This window comes from Cygnus olor, chromosome 1 (genome assembly GCF_009769625.2).
Source record: "Cygnus olor isolate bCygOlo1 chromosome 1, bCygOlo1.pri.v2, whole genome shotgun sequence".
Lineage (NCBI taxonomy): Eukaryota > Metazoa > Chordata > Aves > Anseriformes > Anatidae > Cygnus > Cygnus olor.
Window position 1 is genome coordinate 116,393,087 of NC_049169.1, and position 15,541 is coordinate 116,408,627.

General features: G+C 49.0%; 1 long non-coding RNA gene across 2 annotated transcripts in view; it reads right to left on the reverse strand.

Moving 5' to 3' along the window:
- The window catches only part of LOC121064154, a 33,464-nt gene extending 20,473 nt beyond the window's left edge, over positions 1-12,991 (reverse strand). Inside the window, exons 1-3 of one of the 2 annotated variants that reach the window (XR_005816355.1) lie at positions 10,538-12,991; positions 1,819-2,193; positions 267-310 (exon numbers count right to left, since the gene is read on the reverse strand). This is a non-coding gene — a long non-coding RNA (uncharacterized LOC121064154). Of the gene's footprint in view, positions 1-266; positions 311-1,818; positions 4,161-10,537 lie in introns of those variants that run through there. The other variant, XR_005816354.1, reaches the window with a different exon arrangement.
- Between the last annotated feature and the right edge of the window lie 2,550 nt (positions 12,992-15,541).

Sequence of the window (15,541 nt, forward strand, 5' to 3'; positions counted from 1 at the left end):
GCCCATTGAAACTGAAGTATCTTCACAGGGCAAGCACTGAAGTAGCGCCTCATTTGCGTAAAGCCGGACAATTGCTCCTCTTCCATACACAAAAAACCGCTTAGATATCTACTGTGCAGGGGGAAAGGCTCCTTAATCACATTACAGAAAATGAACATCCCAAGGTTAAATCCTGGTGCTGTGGAGTACATCGGTGCTTTATAAAGTCATCTAAACAGGATTTATACACACAGATCTTCATGCTGCAGTGAACATATGGAGCTTACCTTTAAACTCGGGGGGATGCTTCTTCCTTGTAAGAAAAGCAGTTCTGAAAAAAAAAATTAGGTACATAAGGTCTGATTCTGCACTACATTAAGCCTGTTTTACAGTTGTGTCACTGCAGTGAAAATCAATGGAGTGGCACTGGTGAAAAAAAAAAAAAACAAACACAAAGTAATGATGAGATAATTCACACCCGGGCTCTTTAGAAAGCAGTTCATGTAGCCATTCCCTCAGGTTTTCTCCAAGTCCATTATGCTAGCTGTGATGTGGCAAGAGGATGTAGGAAAAAAAGGCCGTGAGATGGCAAACCCATCCACTCTTGTTCGCCTGTTTTATGGCATTCCTATCTTTCTGCCTTTGCATCATAACTCTGCTTTCCTTCAAGGAAAAGAAAACTATCAGACCTAGATTTATGCTCGCTAAGTGAGCTTGCTTTCCTTGCAGTTTTTCTGCGAGAAGCAATTACACCTGGATTTGTTCCACTGCTTCTTGCCATCCTGGCAGGACAGCTGGGAGCACGGGCCATAAGTGAGCGCGGTAATAAATGGGAGCAGGGGACGGCTGCTGATTTACACCGGTGGAGGATCTGTCTCATGAGGCTTGCTATCAGGCATGTCACTTCATTTCTGGAGTCTCCACTGACAGACATGGAAAAACTGCTCAAAATATTGCAGACCCTTTCAAAGTCACCTTGAAAGCGCTTCTGTGTGAGCAAAAAGGCGGCAGCTCCTCTGCTGCCACGTGTCCATCCCAGTGCCCACTGCTCCCTGCCAGATCCTCCAGGATGCCCTGCTTGGGGCTGGATCCAGCCCCACCAAAAATTTCATCCCAAAATTTGCTATGGGCTCCATCTTTGAGACTGAGGAGAACAGTTAAACCTTCTGTGCCTCATTTGCCCACCTCCAGTGCCAAAACAACAGCATGCCCTCTCATCCACCCTCCAGCTAGTGCATCAGCTTTTGGGGTAGCACCTGCTCCACGCCACTTCACGGTGTGAAACTCTGTTCAGAGCTTAAAAAGCAAAGGTGTGTTTCACCTTGTGCCCTTTTTCTGTCCGAGCAGCCCTACCCAGGGCTTGGGCACAAAAATCCCGAGCAGCGGGAGGGCAGGCTGGGTGCTGGGGCTCTGCTCGGTGTCACCAGGCCCAGCTGGCTGCAGAGGAGGCTGGCGTGAGACAGCTGGCAGCAGAGAATCACACGAGCTGGGAGCAAAAGAAAGCCTAGATGAGCACAAAATTGCTTAAAAGAGGGGGGTCACTGCTGGGGCCATGGCCCTGGAGAGCTGAGAGGGGAAAGGAGACAGGACAACTGAGCAAAAATGTGGGGAAGGGGCAGGGCAAAGACCAGGACAAAGCACTCTACAGATGGACCAGCTGCCTCCCAGACCCACAGCCCTGTGTTTGAGGGCCATGCCCATGCTGGAACAGCTGTGGGGCAGGGGCACAGGGCTTTTCCCTTAGATTAATGACTTATTCAAAGGCCACACAGCTGTCATACCATGCACCCTGTTCCCATTTTAATTTTAGCAACCTCACATACCTCCTGGGCTACTTACAAGGTTAGAAATGGGGGATTTCCAAGGGAAAGCTGCGGGCAGCCAGCCTGGCAGAAGTTCTTCGCTCTGGAGATGGCACAGCTACCTGGACATCAGCAGCTGGAAGATATATTAAGGCTCTGCAAGGTGGCTGCATGCCGGCTGCATGGGGTTTCTGGTTTGGTGTCGCTGTCCCTGGAGGTAAAGATGAAGTGCCATGACTTCCAGCAAAATGACAAAGCAAAAGATTAACTGCAGGAATTCACTCAGAGACAAAGTAATGAGGTAGGGAGAAAACTGTGCCTGCAGGACTCCTCTGTTAATCTGTGGCTGGATGAATTACTCCTGACAGCGTGCTCAACTTGCCCACTGGCAACGCGGTGGGCTTGAGATTTTCTGCAATGCCCAACAAAGTATGAGATTCAACGTTAGTTTGTGGGGACGCGGGGACAGATAGAGGAAAGAGGGAATAAGGGACATGGAGGGAATGGAACAAGGTAAAAAGTTAGCTTAGTCAGTGTCGTAGCTAGAAGGAAATACAGGTAAACACAGCTTGCCCATTTCTAATTCAGACACTTCCTTCCTTCACACACGAGGAAGCAGCCAGAGGAGTGAGTTTACCCACCTCCTCCCTTACCAGCTCCCATCAAGCCACACTGTATTATATTTAGTTGAACAGTCAACAGCAGCACTGACCTTTAGAGCACTATACAATCCTTTGTAACCCTCCTGTTTAATAAAAGAGCCCACTATCCTAAAGAGAGGCAGCTGGAGACACGAAGGCTATGTCTGTAACAGTGAATCAGACATGCCCAGGTCTGTCCTCTGGCACTGAGGCTGGCCAGGATGGGATATTCCACATCCAGACTATTGAACTTTCTTCTCTGTCAAACCAAGGCAGTTTCATCTCAAATGCTTATCAAGAATGGTATCCAGGCCCTGCTGGCTTCCAAGCCGTGCCTGGGAAACATCTGAAGGACCACAGACGTGCTTCAGAGATCCTAACAATTTAAGAGTGTAGATGACTCAGCCGTAACGTCTGGGAATGTGCCCTTGCACAACGTAATTGTGCAGCAGAGAAGTAGCTCGAGGTGCTGGAGTACTGCAACTCCATCTAAAGCCAGGGGACAGTCTGGCAGCCCGTGGCAGCCAGCCCTTCCGCGGTTTGAGCTGAGCACCCAAGGCACTGAGCACAGCAGCTTTCTAAAGCCTCTTTGTTGTGACCGAGTCACTCAGGCCACGGAAGATGTGTCAACATCACCACCCCAGAGCATGTCTTTTATCTCCTACCAGAGGATGATGTGGATCCTTTCTCTCTTCCCCATGGCACCCTGTGTAGATGCAGCTGCATCTGGAAGCATCCACCCTCCTGGACCCTCCTGAGCCTGGAAGCATCCTCTTAAGAGCTCTCTACCTTTTGCCCCAGCTTTCTGGACAGTCTTCTTCTGTGGCTAGGTTGTGGAACCAGCACTGAGCTTCATTACACCAATGACAGCATGCAGCTTGCTAATTAACGACAGGCAGGCCAGTCTGCTTGCACGGAGCTGGACACATGCCGTGCATTTTTAACATCACTTAGTAAACAGCGGTGATGAAACGCAATAAAGAATGCCAAATGTGTAGCACTGATGCGATGCCCAGATAGGCTGGAGTAGCCTCTAGCAGGCAAGGGAGAGGGTGAGCTCCTTTTCTTTGCCATCACAATAACCCAGCAGTCCAACTAGAATTGTATCTGCAAGATCTCAGAACTAAGCAGGATGTCCTGTTCATAAATCAAATCCCAGCAGACCTCTCCCTCGACAGGCTTTTCCCTTCCTGGACTAGACTTTCTGGAAACTTAACGTCTAAGGTTTTGATCCTGCAAACATTTGTACACGTTTTCCTACCTAGAAGCCCTATTATTCAAGTTAAATGTATGCACAAACGTTGGCAGCACGGGCCCATGCTTAGGAAGAGATTCTGTAATATTTCTGTTCACCAACTTGCCGACTTCTAAATATGTATCTGTATTTTTCCACATGACCTCATCACTCTGGGGCACAAAGAGAAGCGTATACACCCACCAAGTGACATTATAATCAGCTGTCTTAGCAGCCTTGCCCTATACAAGATTTGGGATGTGCCCTATGGAGATATTATATATATATCTGCCCCTCAGATATTGCTCAAGTCAGTTGCACTTCCCTCCCTATTATTTAAGCAATAATAGCTGATGGGGAGGGTATTTCCTGAGTCATCTGGAGAAAATGAGGTCTCTGCTATAGGCCCATAATTCTGCTAGGAAAGCATGGCCAGGAAGCAAGTCCCCACCCTGTCCCCCCTACGCAGGGGCCATGGCTGCGAAAGCAAGCCAGCACGAGCGGCTTGGTTTGGGATTTTCAGGTATGAGAAATACTTCAAGTACACACCAGCTTTTTCCCCAGAGACCTATTTCTAAGGTTTCCAGAGTGGCTGGTGATACAGAAGGCCACTCCATTTCCAAAGGGAAATTTTACCCCAGAGGGTCAATGAATTGCGGGATGCCAGGCTGGAAAGGGGTGGATGTACAGTAGGGAAATAGACAGTCATGTATCGATTGCTGCCGTGTATCATGCATTGATTGCTGGGGTTATACAAGCCACAGAGGAAGGCTTTGTAAGCAGCAGGAGGCTGCACTATGCATTTGAGAAATCTCTGCTTTATACAGGGACAAATCGACAGGTCCAGCTACACGCTCGGAGCAGCCGCCGTGGCACAGAGCAGCTAGTTAAGCTGGGTTTAGGGCTACATTGAATTCCCGGAAAGCTGCACAGCAATCAGAGCACACAGGGGAATCTGGCCACTATTACTTTACAACAGCATTTCCCCGGCTGATATGCTCACTGCTCTGCACAGAACCTTTTTTATTTATTTATTTATTTTTTGATTAATATCAGTAAGATAGCAGGACTTACTCTTCTCAGCAGTTATATAACTATATAGATACATACATAGGTATATATAGATACCTATATAGTTATATAATTCCTTTGTTTTTTTCCTAACAGAGAAATACAAAAACATCCCAGGGATTTTAAAAGCCACGGATTCAAACATGGAAAAACTCCAGCATTGGATTTGGTGGGGAGAGATTTGGAGCTTTACTGACGATGATAACTGAAAAGAAGAAAACGTGTTTCAGATCTGTACCTGTTTCACTACAAAGGCATGACAGCGCCAGCAGCCTGCAGATCTCATTGCCACAGCAGAGCAATGCGTTCACAGGCCGAGTCAGACTGATGTGGAGTATTTGGAGCCACGGGGTATTCTCTACAATTACTTGTTGCTGCTGCAAATTAGCACGCTTCTCACTTTAACAGGGAGCTGTTGCCATCAGCTGAGGCTTGAGCTGTAAAAGTTCCTGTGGGCGTAGTAACACCAGGACTAACAGGCTCTGGTTTCACAATACAAAGCCATCAGCAGCTATACTGGCTCAGGCAATCAGCATAATCCTCCCTTCTTGTCCGGTGTCATTCCCTCACACTACGTAGCACCACTGCCTGTGGGGCCAAGTTTTGGACTGGCTTAGGCAATGGATTCAGCAGAGAAGTAATTACAAAACATGAAAACACAACATCCTTGGGTTTTGACCCAGCTCGGGTGTCCCAACTGCCTGACAGCAGTGGACAAAAGCAGACGGGCAGCACAACAGAAGGAAAGTGAGCCTGGTGTGAAGCGGAGGTGGAGAGCTGAGGGCACCAACAGGTGAAGCCCACAGTGCTGATGAAGACGTGGCAGGGCAAAAACACAGCCTTGCTGAGCAACCCTGGCCCTCCAGGCACAAGGCAACTATATTTGATGCTGCTGCTGTCTGCACTTCCAGCCTACAGCCACTTGTGTTTCAGGGATTTCCTGAGCCAGCTGTGAGGCCTACAACCTGTCTGGTGACGCTCTAGTGGATTTTTCTCCACAGACTTGTCCCACCTCCTTCTGGATCCATATAAGCTTCCTTATCACCTGCAATACCACAAGTGAGCTTCATTAACATCTACAAGCCCAAAAAGGGGAGAGCTGCTCCACCACCAGACCATGGGATGGGGCCACGCAGCTGTGGGATAGGGGAGGACCACAGGCCGGGAGCGAGTGCCTCCTGGCAAGCCTCACCGAGGCCCTGCTCGGGGCAATGTGGCACAGAACAGGGGTCCAGAGCAATGGTAGGGGGTGTTATGGGGCAGGAGAGACACCGCAGTGCCTGTTCCTGCCAAAAAATAGGGTGGTGGCCAAGGAACACGTGGCAAAGGCCAAGGGAAGTACTCATGCTTCAGAGCACAGATGACAGCAAACAGGAGGGCTCAGGAAGAAGTGTCCCAAACCCTCCCAAATATACCCATTCCCCAGATCTTCAGCATCTTTCCTGAGTGTGTCTGGTGTTGTTCACAGCTGGAGAGGGGATTTTGGCTTAGGGGTTGTGATTTTGGCTGGTACAGCTGCTGCAGAGTGAAAAGGACCTGTCCACGGAAGACACCGTTCTCGCTGTTTCTTTAGAGCTGATTGCTTCCACGTTTTGGGCAGGAATGTCTGGATCACTGCTGATGTGAGTTACGGCAGTGTGTTGGGCTGTAAGCTCCTGGAAGGCTCCTGACATCTTGCACCTGCCACTCAGAAGCAAATCCTGGCACTTCACATTTCCACCCTACCAAAGACACCAAATCCTCTCACATGACAAAAGTGACAGCTTTTCTATACTCACTTTGTTTTGTCTCTCTTTATTTTAAATTGCATCCACACTGTAGCGTGGCTGAAACTCGTGGTGTACAAATCAATTGAAATTGAGTCACTGGGCTTGATAGAAGCAAACAGACGTCATCGTAAAGAGAGCAAAGCCCCGCTTGGAGCCCCATCACCCTGCTGAGTTGCAAGGTTAAGGAAACACATAAAATTGTAATGAATGAAACAACCATTAAACATTTTGCTAATACTCAGAGAAATGTTGCCAAAAAGAAAAACTACCTAGCAGACTAACATTTACATTATAAAATGTAAATTCACAGTGTTAACTTTCTCTGGAATGAATAAACAAATATTTTAAGCAAGCAAAAAAGAAAAACAAAAGTAAAAAAAAAATACATACTTTCAGCAAACGTCATCTTCTTACACTGGGGAAATTCTTGTCATGCTTAACCCAAGTTTGACACAACATCTTGTAAGAGTTATCCATTACTGAAGTTTATCTGGGCTTGCTGATAGCCCGGCATTCCTGCAGCACATAAAGGAATGTGTATTTCATCCCATCTAACTTGTACACCACACTTACTTATTCCACCCACTGCTTTAGGAGGTTCAACGCCCTGTATGCTCAGCATAAACCAAGAAACACTTGGGTGCTTTGAATGACTCACTTGGGGCTCCATTCAGTCTTTGGAGAGCTGACAAATCTACCAACTCAGTTGGATGCCTGAAGTAGGGCAGGGTGACTTTTTTACAAAATATCCATCTCAGGAGCTGAGGGTTTGGTCCCCCGAATGGTTTCACCCATGGGAAAGGCACTGTAAATGACTTCTCAAATCTTCCAAAAGATTGCTCAGAAAGAAATTGGGGTTTCTTTTGGATCTGTGAATCTGTGCTTCCCCACAAGCTCTCCAGGACTGCTGGAGAGCGTATCCTGTGATGAGAATTAAGGCAAGGAAGGGGAGGTGGTGACAGAGAAGGACAAAGCCTCTCGTCTGGGTAATCATAACACAATACCATGCCCTGATTTTATGTACACAGGGAAGGGCAGAAGAAGTCTTTTCTAAGAGCACCTTCATGGGCTGTCAGGAGTGTGCCAGGGCCCCTAGCTGCTTTTGTGGTGGGGACACCCTGTCTTGGAGTGATATGGGCCACAGGAGGAGGTTTTAGTGGCAAAACTACGCTGTGTACTGAAGCTGTGGTGACACCACTAATCTGATCTTCAGAGGTCCTCTTCAGGACATCTGGAAGATCACCTAAAGAGAAGCCTTTTGCTAGACCAAATTAAAATGTATCAGTGACCCCGAAATACCTGGGGCAAAGAGCCAGGCAGATGCTGATCTTCCAGCAGTGGCGGGGGTGGGTGGCCTCTCCTCATCACACCATCTGTCAAATGCACTCCATCACGCAGAGCTTACAGGGACACAGGAGGGCAGGAGGCTTACAGTCCCCTCGCTTGTCTTGTTCCCCTATCTAATCACTAGCAGAATGAATGTTTGTGTGTCTTTCTACTGATTTTCCCACCCTAATAGCATTTCTGGCGATGGGTTGAGGCTTGCCTACGCAAGTGAACCACTGGCAGGCTTGGAGCTCAGTTTTAAGTGTAAATATTGCTGGAACAGACATGATTCAATGATAAAGGGTTCACCCATTTCTGCCTCAGGTTACACTTAGGTGTCCTGTGTCTTTTCTAGTGACGTGGAGAAGGGATAAGTTTTCCCACTTAACACAATTCCTTCTGTTGGGAATAGCAGCTAAAAAGCAGTGTTTATCCTCAAAGCAAAGCACACTGCTGCTAAAGCTCAGCTGCAGGAGAACCTGAAGTCTTTTGCATTGAATCCTGTCCTGCAATTTGAATATATTGGTGAATAAGTCAGATGCATGCATGGGAAACAATGAGGAGAAAGGGAATAGAATAGAGAAGACTACAAACCATGTTATACTCTTCACTTCAGATTCACATTTCCTAGGCACAGAATGTAATTTTCGTGCTGCCTCTAGACATAAGGATAACTGCTCTTCAGAAGCTACTTTGTGTGTTAAACAAATATGACATTTACGGATTGTTTTCTCTCACTATTTATTTGCTGTGTCCTGAGCTAATGACCTTAAAATTTGATCTCTCTTATGGCATTAGTGTTAGACGATTTCCAAAAAGCATGAAATTGCAATAAACTGTCAAGTTTGCACAGGTGCATTAGAGATTAAGAGATCAGCCACAGAGCCATTAAGATCTATGGCAAAACGCCCAATGGGACCAAGATCAAACCTTCAGAGTGTTTTTAGAAATGTCATCATTAGTGGAGAGATTCCTTGCCTGGCAATCCCAGGAGCTCAATACAATGCTGGATGTTAACCGTACCCTTCTGCACTACTCCTCTGAGATGGCAGCTGCTGGAATTTCTTATTCATTTCAAAACAGATGAAGCAAATATTAGTTCTGCTGGAGCAAAGATCAGTGGAACGTCCCTGCTGAAATGCTGGTGTACACTACACAAGCTTTCAAGTTCTTCCTAACCTGCAGGAAGAGGCTTTTTCTTTATACAGATGCAAGAAACCCACTTCCACCCATTAGCAGGGATGTATTTTAAAATACAATAAAAAATCCTGTGGAGCCAGCTCTTGTGAAAAATCGCACTGGCCATCAAAAGGTGGCTTTGAGTTCTTCTTCACAGCTACACAAGTTTTGTTCTTACCCCAACTTTCCCCAGGGAGGGACTCTGCCTGGGAAGCTTCTGCTAGATTGTGTGGCCAAAGGAAAAGTTCTCCCGAGCTCTCTGCCTTCACAGAGAAGGAGTGGAAAGAAATCAATCAAGTGTTCAAAGTCTCCCACTGCTCTCCCCGATCTTTTCCTAGAGAGACGGACAAATTTCCTTTTAACTGCCAGGGAAAGAGCTGTAGAGCATCTCAGCCCGAAGAGCCACCAGATATGGTCCAGGCATACACGGGCAAATGCAGAAACATTAGTACTGCAGGAATGCAGGTGGAGATCTGCTTAGCAGCGCTCATGCGTGGGGTTGACTCTGCATACATGATAGATAAGGTGTAGAGCATTTGCAATTGCTTGGGAGTGCCTTTCCACGCTGCTCATCTGAAAAGTAACATCATCAACACTGAGGTTATGTTTTGCTTCAGTTCTATACCAGCAAACTCCCGTGTCTGTCCTTTTGTATCACCGCTTTTGCTCCATATCGTGAGTCTTACCCCACAAATGCAAACAGAGGAATAAAACCCCCCTAATCCAACTTTTTATTTTATTTTCTTTACAAATTTTGCACATTGCTTTTCCCAAAAGAAAACCTGGGATGTTCATGGAAACCCAAACCCCATATCATAGTGCTAGGCCTGTACTTTCAGTTACTTCTTCTAATGTATTTTAAGATAGAAAAGCTGAGCAGGAGGAGGGAAATGACTGGATCTGAGGGAACACATGCGTAGCGAGCTGAGTCACCCCTGAATCCAGCCAGCTGCCTGCAGACAGCTCCTCCGCTGCTCAATTACAAATTAGTTCTGGCCTTGTGCAGAAAATCTGTTAAACAATGCATAAATGGTGCTAATTCGGTAACATTTTATTGGCACCGATCTCATCCTCACCCCCTCCCAGCGTGGCTCAGGCACCCAAAGCCCTGCAATCAATAGCATCATCTGCATGATACTGAAGGCACTTTCTGTGTGCCTTTTCATGGAAGTCCAGATCAGACGAGCATTGGGTCTAGTGCTGCTGACAACAGACATATTCCAGTAGCTACAGCAGTTTTCAGCCTTTTTTCAATACAAAGGCCTCTCTGCATTTTTAGTGCTTAATCCCTGAAAGAGGGCAGAACACGGGAAGGTGCCTGTCTTTGTGGAGAGGAGCAAAATGGGCAAGATGTGGGAAAAGATTCCCACCTAGGAGACCTTCTGCCTTGTCCCTTTGGGTCTTTGGCCCTGGCTGCTACTCTGAACTCAAGGACAGTGAGATTTCCAGAGTTAAAAACAACCCACCCCCTGCAAGGTAGAGAAATATGGGAATCACAGTGAGCCCTTGGAGAGGGTCGGGGTAAATGGCACCTACCTGCCTGCCTCCCGTCCTCTCTGCAGGATTTGGCCATGGAGCTGACAGAAGTCATCAGCGCACCCTGGGCAGCTCCTGGTGCCCGGCTCAGTAGTTCAAGGCAGGCCAGGAGGCTTCGTGCAGCACTCCGGTCACCACCGCTGCTGTTTTCCTTTCTCAGTTCTGCTCTATCCCCTGCGGCAACTGCTCATTGCTGATGCGGAGAAGCAGAAGCACCGGCCTGCTTGATTAAGACAGGATTCGCAGCCCTTCGGGGACAGCCTCTCTGCAGCTAACCTGCTGTCAGCTCGCTAGATACACCATCCGAGCCACCAGCAGGCTCTGTGGTGTGGGGAGGCTGCCTCGTGAAATGAAGGAAGGACATTTTTTGAGACCCCACAAGGAGAAGAGGGCTGCAAGAGTTGTACTGGGCTTGGCTGAAGGTCTGGGAGGTGCCATGATCCGCAGCCAGGACGGTGCCACAGACCCAACCAGCCTCTGTGGGCTTCCACTAGCAGCAGGAACAAAGCACATGGGACATTTTCCAGTTTCCAAGACATACCCCAAAGCTTAGGTCACCCGCTTCTCGAGAATGTATTTTACTTTCCAAGGATGTAGAGCCCTTCAAGAATGAATGGATTTAACAGTTAAAAAGCATCCGGCCCTGCAGCCCCTAGGGGAGGGAATGGAGCCAGGCCTGGAGGATGAACGAGCACACACATGGACGTCCTCACAGCCCAGCCTGGGGACAACAGCGTGCCAGCACCACGGGTGAAGCAGCCACAGGTGGTGGCTTCTGCTTTTGGGAGACAAGCTCCCCTAGGGACAGGCCCACCACCTAGCCCTGCCCCAAAGCACTGGTGAGCTGCTTCTTCATTCCCCAGTCTTTAATTTCCTTCCTCACTTGCTCCACAAACAGAATCTCCTTCTTTCTATGTCACTGTGCTTAAGGGTTGAATCCTTGGAAACGAGTTTCTTTTTTCCCTTCCCCTCAGTGCCAGGACGTCCTTTGCCCTTATGTCTTCCTTGGAAGCATCCAGAAAGCCGTGCTTAATTCTTCGTTTCCTCTTCTTTTGTCATTTAGGATCTTAGTGCTCTCCCATCTGGAGGGGCGAGGAGCACAGGGCCGGAGTATTTCTCCTTCACGTAATTCATGGTGGTGAGAGCAGCAACACCAGTTTTAGCCCTCCCTGCAGTGCTGGGCCTGCCCCTCTCAGCGGCCCCATCCTGATTTCACAGCACGAGGCCCCCAAGCTGACACGGCCCAAATTCGGACCACCGCTCTCCCAGCCAGGCACGAGCAGAGCACCAGAGCCTTGTTTCTCCATCGATTCCTCTGCAACCTGGCAGGAGCAACATCTCCTGGGCTGGAAAGGACTCACAGGACTTTGCAACAACGGGCCCTCTTAGCAGCCTTCACAGGCCTCAGTCACCGTGACTCACTTGTGGCTGCCAAGTGAGATGACAGCCCCGTGGTGCCCACCAGCCCCTTCAGATACTTATCCTAGAGACTTCTGCAACCCACGTAACAGCGGTCAGATTAAGGCAGACAGGAGGGGAGTCACGTGAAAAGAGAACAAAGCAGAAATCTAACTTGGAGGACCCAATCCTCCAGCATGCTCCCTCTGAAATTAGGGGTGCTCCTCCAGAAGCTCAGCTCCTCAGCTAATTCGGCCCACAGGAGGCCTGTGGCTGCACATGGAACCCAATCCCTCTCTTCCGAGCCCCAGATGAGCATCCCAGCAGCTACACCCCACCTCATCCCTAGGGCTGTGTCTCAGGCCCCAGCAGGAAACACAGGGGCTGCATTTCCTCAGCACCAGTGGAGCACAAGACACATACCACCTTCTTGTGTCTAAGGAAACTAAAATGAAGATCTAAAACTACGATTTAGTAGCAGCACTTCTACAGGAAAGCTCAATTTGTGTAACAATGATTTTTTATTTTTTTTCAGCATTCCAGCAGTGTCTTAGAAATGTTTTCCAGTCCCTCTGTGTTCTTCTTGTAGCAGCCTTACAAGAGAGCAGGTTTCCAGCAGGCCACTGCATGCTGCAGGCAGCCTGTACAGCAGAAACTACTTATCACTACAGAATACTCCATTACAATTAAAAATTAATGGCAAATGTACTGTGTCCCTATCTCCACCTGAAAAATGTCTGTCATCCTGAGGCCAAAGGTTTCTGGGATACTGAGCCCTTTTCATTACAGGCTCTGTGCAGTGCTCAAAAGCTGCCTCCTCTTTGGCAACTTGCACACTAGTTTCACTGTGCCCCCATGCTTGCAACCTGTCCTCGAAGCCTCCCCTCTCCCCAGGCCACTTACAGCAGCACCATAGTTTTTAAAAGCTCAGCTTCTCAGCTGGCTTCACGATCCGCAGAGATGGTCTCTATTTTTTTCTGACTGCGTTCCAGGTTGCCACTGGTGCTCACGAAATGACTCCTGTACCTTTTGGTCCCCTGCCATTTATAGCCAAGAGGGATATATATTATATATATATATATATATGTATATATATATATATCCATCCTTTCCCTTGGCTTCCTCACCCAAGACTTGTCTGCAGCTAGATTAGCTGCCTGGGCACAGGCAGGCCCTGGCTGTGTCTGACAAGCAATCTCCGAAGGTTTCCGGGGCAGTATTACACCCTGTCAGCAGTGTTAAGGCTGAATAGCTCAGCGACTGATCAGGGCTGTGCAGGACATCGTTGCTAGAGAGGCTTCCTGAAGGGGCTTCCTTACGGGAACCAGGGTGACTCATTGCTACTCAGCGGCTCTCGTTTCAGGGAGATTAAGTTTCTGCTGCAACAGGGTAGTAATGAAAATGAAAATCGCTCTGCGGGAACAAACTGTTACCGGAACAAGAAGAAGAGAAGCTATACGTTTGGGAAAAGAAGCGATCGCTGTTGGTAGCTTCTTGTTACTGAACAATTTCCAAGTGCATGGAGAGCTCTGCTCTTCTTTGTGTCAGGCACGGTGTGAAGCTGCAGCTCCCCAAATGCAGCTGCACTCCTTCAAGCTGCAAAATGCAAAAAGACAGTCACAGGAGCACACATAATTCTGTATGTGTGTACTGGGGATCTTGCAAGCACTACGGCACGCCTACACATGCAAATTGGAGGTGATGTCCACAAAATGCAGATTTGTAGGCAAGGAGAGCTCCTCCACACAGCCCCAATTCACATTATATCTAGTATCATTTAAAAAGGAGCAAATTCTTCTGGGGATGCTCTTAGGCAAGTCTGAAACTGGGCTGTTTTTTTTACCTGGCTCCTCATAAGCCAAAGGTAACATGGTGTGAGCTGCAAGGATGGCCACAGGCAGATGTGCCCTGTGGGACACAGCCACCACATGGGGCAGGGGTCGTGGGAGGCTCACACAACCCTCTGAGGAGCCCACCTCAGCACCACATCACGGATCAAAGCTGGGTGCTGTGAGCAGCTCTGCACATCTCCAGGGGCAGCAAGGCGGGGGACCTGCAAGCAGGGCAGGCTGGGGGGCCTTTCCTTGCCACCCCACATCCATCACCCCAGGTATTTTAATCAGAGCAAGCATCTCGCATAATGCTAGCACCACTTTCTGGCACAGAAGAGGCCCTGGGGCTTTCGGCCATTCCCTCTCTCCCCAGAAAAAAAACAAACAAAAAACCATGCAGCTTGGGCAGTTTGCTTGCCAGTGCTGCTTGTGCCAGTGCCCCCGGCCGGAGCAAAGCCAGCCCAGCTGCGGGGACAGGAGCGAGGAGCTTCTGCTCGGATGCCCTCCCCTCCGTGCTCTGCTTGCTGCCGCTACCGTCAGAGGCTTCGCTGCCTTTATCGCTCACGCTGGGCCCGCTTCCAAGCAGCAGGTCGCAGCCACACATTTGTAGCACCACAGGAGTCCCTCACCTCGTGCTGCGGACCTCCCTAAGCTCTCCTGGGCTGATTAAGTCTCCTCTTACGAACTTTCGTGGTCACTTACGCTGCAGAGGCAAGGGGCGCTCAGCTTGAAATGCTGCAGGCAGCTCAGCCGCGTGTTGAGTTGTCCTTTCGTCAGAGAGCTGCCCTGAGGTTTCCTCTGAGGCACGGAGGATCAGCATCAGCTGCCAGAGGTGCAGCAAAGCCAACTTACACCCACCGAGCCCCGGCCCCAGGAGCAGCTTTCCAGGTTTAAAAGCTCCCACCCTGCTGTAGCAGCAGCTTGGCTCAGCTCAGAAGCTGCCTGGCACCCCCACAAAAATATGTCTCTCTTGCATTCGCTGCATCCCTTGCGCCAGACCAATTAAGCCCTGCTGGGAGCATCGTCAGCAGGACGGGTACTGCCTTACAGCCCCTGCGAGGACCTGCACCCACCAGCTGTCCCCTTAACACCCCCATGCTTTGCTTCCCTCCTGGACCGGCCTGAAGACCCTTCCCCCTGTTTCTGTTTCATCATCGTCCCTGTGGTGTCACCTTGTAGATATTTCACCTTATATGTTCTGGCACATGCTAAGAGTATTCCTGGACTGACCCTATAGTGAATGCACAGATCCAGACTCCCACCACAATGACCTGGAGCTGACTGTTCTTGGTCTTTGAATGCCCACCACCCTCTTCCTCCTTCCAGCAGTTCCTGGAAACCCAAAGGCTGAGCAAAAGGAAGAAGTTCTCCTGAAGACCTATCCTTGTGCCCCAAAGACCCCAGAGAGCCCCAAAAGAGCTGTAAAAATGCCAGGGACAACGACGATAAGTCTGCTACAGTACACTGGCGAGCACTGAGGAGCTGGTTGTGTTGAAGAGCTCTCAGACACGCGATGGCTAAGCCAAAGTGTCCTCGAAATTTAGTGTTTCCCTCCTTGGGGATCTCCAAAAGCTGCCTGGGCATGGCCCTGAGCACCCTGCTCTGGGTGGCCCTGCTTGGGCAGGGCTTGGAGCAGGTGGCCTCCAGGGATTCCTGCCAACCTCAACACTTCTGTGATGCTGTGAAATTGACTCTGGACACCCCAGACTGCTCAGGACAAAAGGGTGCAGAGTCAAGTACTGGGCTTTTTTTCCTGCTTTTTCAATTTGCTGTT